Genomic DNA, 6,574 nt, shown 5'->3' on the forward strand with positions numbered 1-6,574 from the left:
AAATATTTTTTTTGAAGAGTGAAAGTCACTAAATCACCAAGAGGTCCAGAACAAGTCATAATGGATGTTTGCTAAGAGGGGGACACACAGCATGTTCAGAGTCAAGGCTTTTAGGTATATAAAATGTGTGTATAAAATATATTTATACACACACACACACACATATCCTCACAGATGTGGCTGGATAATGTCCCTCCCAAATTCATATGTTTAAGTCCTAACTTCAGAATGTGTTTGTTTTTGGAAACAGAGCCTTTAAAGATTAAATTAAGTGGAAGCTGTTAGGGTGGGCCCTAATCCAATGGACCTGCGTTCTTATAAGAAGAGGAAGTTTGGGTGCTTAAAGAGACACTGAGGATGTATGGGAGGGAGGGCACAGCAAGAAGGTGCCCACCTGCAAGTCCAGGACAGGCGTCAAAATGAAACACCTGCCAATACCTCAATCTTGGACTTCTGATTTAGGACTATAAGAAAATAAATCTGCTGTTTAAACCCCCAGGCTGTGGTATTCTGTCAACTGAGACACACATTATTTTACATTAAGTGCATGATGATTCCATACGTTGCACGTTTTTAATTTTCACGTCATCTTTTACCTGTTCTCCACATGCTTGACTCCTTCTCCTTTTCCCCCTCCATCCACCCAAGGCCACTGGCATACAGCTTGTGGCATAGGAGTCCATGCTTCTCTGGGCACTCATGTAATCAAAGGGAGATGTACACATGTATGCACACACACGTACATGGAAGTCAGGGCAGGTTCTTGTTTTACACAATCAGGATCATATTTCACAGTTTGCCATGTCTTACTTTGCATTACTCTTTACATCTCTTAAATTCTGAAACACTTTCTAGCTTACAGAAAAGTTGCCAAGTACAATACAAAATGCCTGCTTTATATTTCTTAAAAAAGAAACCTGACCCATTTGAGACAAAGTTGTTTAGGTGACCTCTGAACACTTTGGTGGGCGTTTCCTACAAACAGGTTGGCATCTTTGGCAGGAATATTACCGAAATGACTTTGGGTTTTTCTCATGCAATCCCGTGGTGATTTATCAATAGGATTGATTGACCATTGCTGTTGACATTCACTTTAATTGCTTAATTAAGATGGTGTCTGCCAGTGTTTTTTTCACTACACAGTTCCTCTTTGTAATTGATGATTAGTTGGTGGGGAGGTACTTTGATACTATGTAAATTGTGTTCCTCACAAAACTTTGATCAGTTTACTCATTTTTATAATTATGGACTCAGTTCCCTTTTGTGTTTAGTGGCATATAATCTGCCTATCCTTATTTATTTTGAGGTTCATGTCTGTGACTTTTTGGCATATCCCCACCATTATTTGAACACTTTCTTGCTTTTTGTTATGAGACATTTCAGTGCATCCCTTACTTTCCCTGCTGCAGCACCACAATCACCCTCTCTAAGGTGCTGCTCCTCCTTTCACAGGGAATATTTACAAGCCAAGGTCTGGAAGCTGGATGCCCGTTGCTTTCCCAGTCAGTAGAGTTAGGAATTATATATACATGAACACACATACACATGTGAATATATTCACCCCCCCCCACATATATATGCATACACATGTTCAAAGCTATTCTTACTATGTATTTTGACACCCGTGAATTCACACTGATGCTTCTGCTTCCAATTTCACATGCGAGGTTTATTCTAGTTCTCAAGTTTGCCTACCTGCACCTTTTCCCTCCTACAGTGAGGAATCTGGCTCCTTTATCCTCAGTATATCCACATCTGTGACGACTCCCTCTGCCTTTAGGCAATTTCCCTTGTGCCTCCACACCCTCTCCCGAGTGGATGCCATTGTCACCCCCACTCTGCGTCGTGCCTCCCTGCTGGGGCTCCAGGGTCCCTGTTGGACCGCTCCCGGGCAGAGTCCCTCTCGGTCCTCCTGGTCTTCTTATGTGAGCTGGGGGGCCCCCATGTGAGCGCCTCCTCACTCTGCAGGGTGCTGAGGTCACAGGCGACACTCTCCGCCCACAGGACCCCTTCTCTCTGCCAGGCAGCCCCTCTAAGTGGACCCCTCCTTGCTCCCTCAGGCCCGATCGCTCAGGAGCCTGCATACGTGGACACCTTCCACGCCCTGTTCTGAATCTGACTTGTCCTATTAGTATGTCTTCCTCATGCTGACCAGGCCACCCCATTACTCAGCTCACCAAATGGCTGTAGGATCGAATTGTTCTGGAAAGTAAGAGAAGGGCAGGGAAAGCAGAACCACATCTATTACTTTCAGGTAAATGATTTCAAGTCACTTCATCGAGGTGGGCACCCTTTTCCAATGGTGAGGACTTTCCGTGGTAGGGGAGTGTGAGAACAGTCACCTGCATGGATGGCATTCCCTTTATTTCTGGTGTTTTACCACCACTAACAAAGTTGCAATAAACAACATACCCTTGCATGTGCCTACGTACTGGAATATGCTTTTATCTGTGGGACAGATTCTCAGCAGTGGCATTGCTGGGTCAAAGGTAAAGATTTTTAAAGATTTTGATAATGTCTGTCTGGCAATTCTGTGATGCTCTCTGAGAGACTGAGTATTTCTTCACATGGGGGAACCACAGCTCTGATGGATGTCTGCGATCCTTAGCAGCCACTGAGCCTGGCAAATTTTCGCAAGACTCCGGGAATGCAGGTGCATGAGCCCAGAGATGACGAATCTTCTCCAGTAGCTGTGCCAGCCACAGAGGCTCCCTTCTAGTCCTTGCAGGTCTCCATCAGGGGGAAAAGTATACCCCCTTACCCCTCAACTTTCAGAATTCACCAGCTCCTCCCTCCCAGCCAGCCCCACGGTGCAGCAGACTGTGACTGTATGTGGCACGGAGCAGGCAGTGGGGTACAGCCTGACAGTGCTCACCACCTAGTGGAGAGGTCGACCAGCAAGCCAGTCCTTGTCACCGGGTTTGCCAAGGGCTGTGGGGACGCAGGACTGGGCAGCTTGGACACAGAGGTGGGTGGGGAGGGCAACGAGGGCTTCCCGGAAGAGTGACACATGACTCCTGTCTTGAAGGCTGGGGAGGTGCCAGCCTGCAAAGGAGAGGCAGGGCGTGTCCCCTAGAGGAAAATAAGGAGAGGGAGGGGGGCCCAAGTGGGAAACTCAGAGTGCATGCCCTGCAGTGAGGTATGGAGCACCCCTCACTCCTGATCTCACTCTGCCTGGCCCCTGCCCCTCACTGACCCCCAGAGGCAGCAGGCTCCAGCAAGTTTGTGCCTTTCCTCCTGCACCCCCTTATCTTTCTCCCAGGTAAAGCCGTTCCTTGCACCTGGGGTGCAAACCTCCCCTAGTGCTGCAGGTCATGCCGATCTCTTTCCCTGGAAATCATGAGCCCAGGGCCTGGCCCTTTGGTTTATCCCACGCCTGCAGAGCTTATGACCCGGGCATCTGAGGCTGTTCTCTGCAGTGGGGTTTAGAGCTCCTGCTCCCACCTAGCCTGTAGTTCATGGGAGAGGCCGGCCCTCGGTTGCACCGCTGGAGTGCGGCTGGGCAGGGCCTGAGAGGAGGAGCAGCTTTGTGTGGTTGTCCTCAGACATCACAGGGTCTCATCCCCTGAAAATCTCACACCATTCGGAGGCGCTGTTGGGAAGGTGGATGCCCAAGCAAAATCCTGCTCCAGTTTCTGTTTTCTGGAAAGCAATCTGATGTCCAGCTTTTCCATCCCAAGGGTTGAGGGTGGGCGGTGGGGGCATGAGAGAGAGATTCTACCAGTGGACAGAGAAGAGGGGGTTTTCTTCCCGTTTCCCCTTCCCACCATGGCACACAAAGTGACTAAATGTTGGCGAGCTGAGTAATCCCTATCTCTTGTGAGCCTATAAGGATTTAGCTTAAATATCTGGTTCAGGGAGCTTACAAGTAGATCAGGAGCACGTTATAAGCCCAGCTTATAAATCATCACAGCTCCAAACTAGTGAGTGGAGGCAGGAGAGGTCACAAGCAGCCCCACTGCTGGGCTCCTCCAGGTTTAAGAGCCTTCCCAGCACCAGGTGGGTGGTAGCCAAGCCCCTGGCCTCTCACAGTTGTCTGGCCAGCCACTGAACACCACCCTGCCAGTGATGAATGAGGACAGCTGAGACCCACTCACGCGGCTAAGACAGAATTGGCACTTTTGAGGTCTTTCTTGTGAGAGTTACAAAATTTGTCATTACAGCTAATCTCTAGAGATCCTTGTCTTTGGTCAGTATTTTATAGTCTAAACAAAAGTTGCACTTCATCTTGAATTAAAATAATGAGAAGAAACCCATGTTTGGTGGTGGAAGTCATCGCATATTAAGGAATTAGATGTTTATGCCAAGAGGTAGGTATGCAGGGGCCGAGTGGTCTGGACCAGGTGTGTGGGCCTGCTTGAAAGGCTTCATGAGCTTCCTGAAATTATTGACATCCAAGTCCTGTTCTGCATAGGGCAGATTATCTGGGCAGAGGTGATTTCTAGGAAGGGGTGTAACTGGTAGACCATCTCTAAGAGTACTCTTTATCTAAGAGGTGTCACCTGGTTAGATTCTGAAATCACCCCATATGACCAGCAGAGGTTTCCCCAGGAATTGTGATGGGAGGGTAGCATGGCCAATGTCACCAGACCTGGCAGAAAGAGGCAGGGGACTGGCTCCAGTCCCTGCTCTTCTCCTGAACTAGTGTTGTGACATTGGGCAAGTCGCTTTGTCTCCAAGACCTCTTCCAGTCCTAAATGCTCTGATTTATTGACTTTTTGGTCATAGTTAGAGAATATTAGATAAAGAAAGGCAATACTGATAAGAAAAAAGAGAAACATGTATCCCATAACCCTCTATACTTTCTAAAATGAGTTGGTCCTATTTCTGTGCATGAATGTTATCAGGCCATAATCACTTAGAGTACAGTGACTGGAAAGGTGGAGCTACTCAGGAAAGGTTTGTGAAATAAGCAAGTCTTCACTTGAATTTAGAAAGAAGGGAGGAGCAAAATGCTTGGATTGATTTGTTGAGGTAGATAAGGCACAGACTTGTTGAAAAGGGAACAGTGAATGTGTATGAGAGATCTGCTGGTCTATTAGCTCCAGTTGGTTGTACTTCAATTTCCAAACCACAGTGACTGACCATGGGGTTGCCAGGAAGATTCTCAAAAGCAAACCCCCAACTAAGGCAAAAGCAGCAACAAAATGTTTCTTCTGTTGCTCAGATTACAGCAAAGATCACATGAATACTAGGACTTGTAGGAACCACCTCAGAATTTAGAAATAAAATAAATGTAGGTGTGGATAAAGTGAAGGTTCCTATGGCAGGATTCTCACCTGGCCCTGGTTGATAAAGAGCTCTGCCCAGTGCTTTGGGTGACATGGTGTGTGGGTAAAATTGTAATATTTTCAGAATATTTCGCCTGGCTTTAGTGCATCTGCATATCAACAGGTGTTCCTCAGGGGATGGAGACAGGGTTATCTCCATATTAATGGATAATTACCTGGGCAATGGAGGGCTTATCTGAACCTGAGAGGTGAGGGGAGGGCTGGTTTTGCTTCTGCTGGAGCAGGAAAGAGAGATGGCCCTAGACTGCAGTTTGTAAGCAATAAACGGATTTTAAACTTTATTTCTCCCTTTGACTGATTTCGGTTTTAGAGGTATTTTGCCCCAGGATTTCCTCTCCCTGGACTTACACAGTGGCATGGCTGTAGGGCTGCATGGCTGCAGGAGAGCAGAGGCTGGAGTGGTGGCAGCTCCGAGGACAGAGACTGAGATGGTTGCGGGACAGAGAGGCCCAGAGGCAGAGACCAGCTTGCTGTGTGCAGACTCACTCTGAGTGGACAGGATTCTAGTGATTGGCCAGCCAATGTGGAAATAAAGTTGGGTATAAACCCTTTCACCCCAAGAACGTTCCATTGTCTTTTTTCGGTCTCATTGAGTTCATAGTGAACTTGCCCAGGGCTGAAACCCATTGGCAAGACCGCAGGTTAAAAAAATTGAATGACACTGGTCTCACATCTCTTCCCCATTTTGACACAAATCAGCCAGACGTGTCACAGGCCAGCACCGTCATCTAACTAACCCGTTTTAACCGACAGAGGGACTGACTGTGGGGAGCTAGAATCACGCTGCTCCTTAACTTTCCTGGGTGTCTCAGTGTATAGAGCACTTGAGCAAGATCTCTGAAAAGGTTGTGTCTTGCTTTTATTTGTAGGGGATTGTTGAGGGAAAGGTAGCTAGAGACCTTTGTTTTATACTTTCGTGTTAGCTTTAAATCTAAAGTATACTATAAACTCCAGAAACTTTAGAATTAAAATTGCAGAATTATGGAAATATGAAGGCTTCGCAGTTCCACCTGCCTGTCTCCGTTCAGCAGATGAGTGGACTGAAGCGGTGGAAGCCCCTCATGATTGATTTAGTGGGGGGCTGGAAGAAACCTAGGCCCCTGATAAAACTCTGAAGCCATGTGTCAGCCCCAGGGGTTTGAAGGATGGCAATTACTGAGTAATATTAGTAATTGTGGGGCTATAATTAACCACTGTGGGGAGGGAAAACATATCTGATTGGAACTTTCTACATGAATATTTGTTGTGGAAACATGTTAAATGGGGAGACATTTTAAATTGTT

This window comes from Manis javanica, chromosome 13 (genome assembly GCF_040802235.1).
Source record: "Manis javanica isolate MJ-LG chromosome 13, MJ_LKY, whole genome shotgun sequence".
NCBI classification, from domain to species: Eukaryota; Metazoa; Chordata; class Mammalia; order Pholidota; family Manidae; genus Manis; species Manis javanica.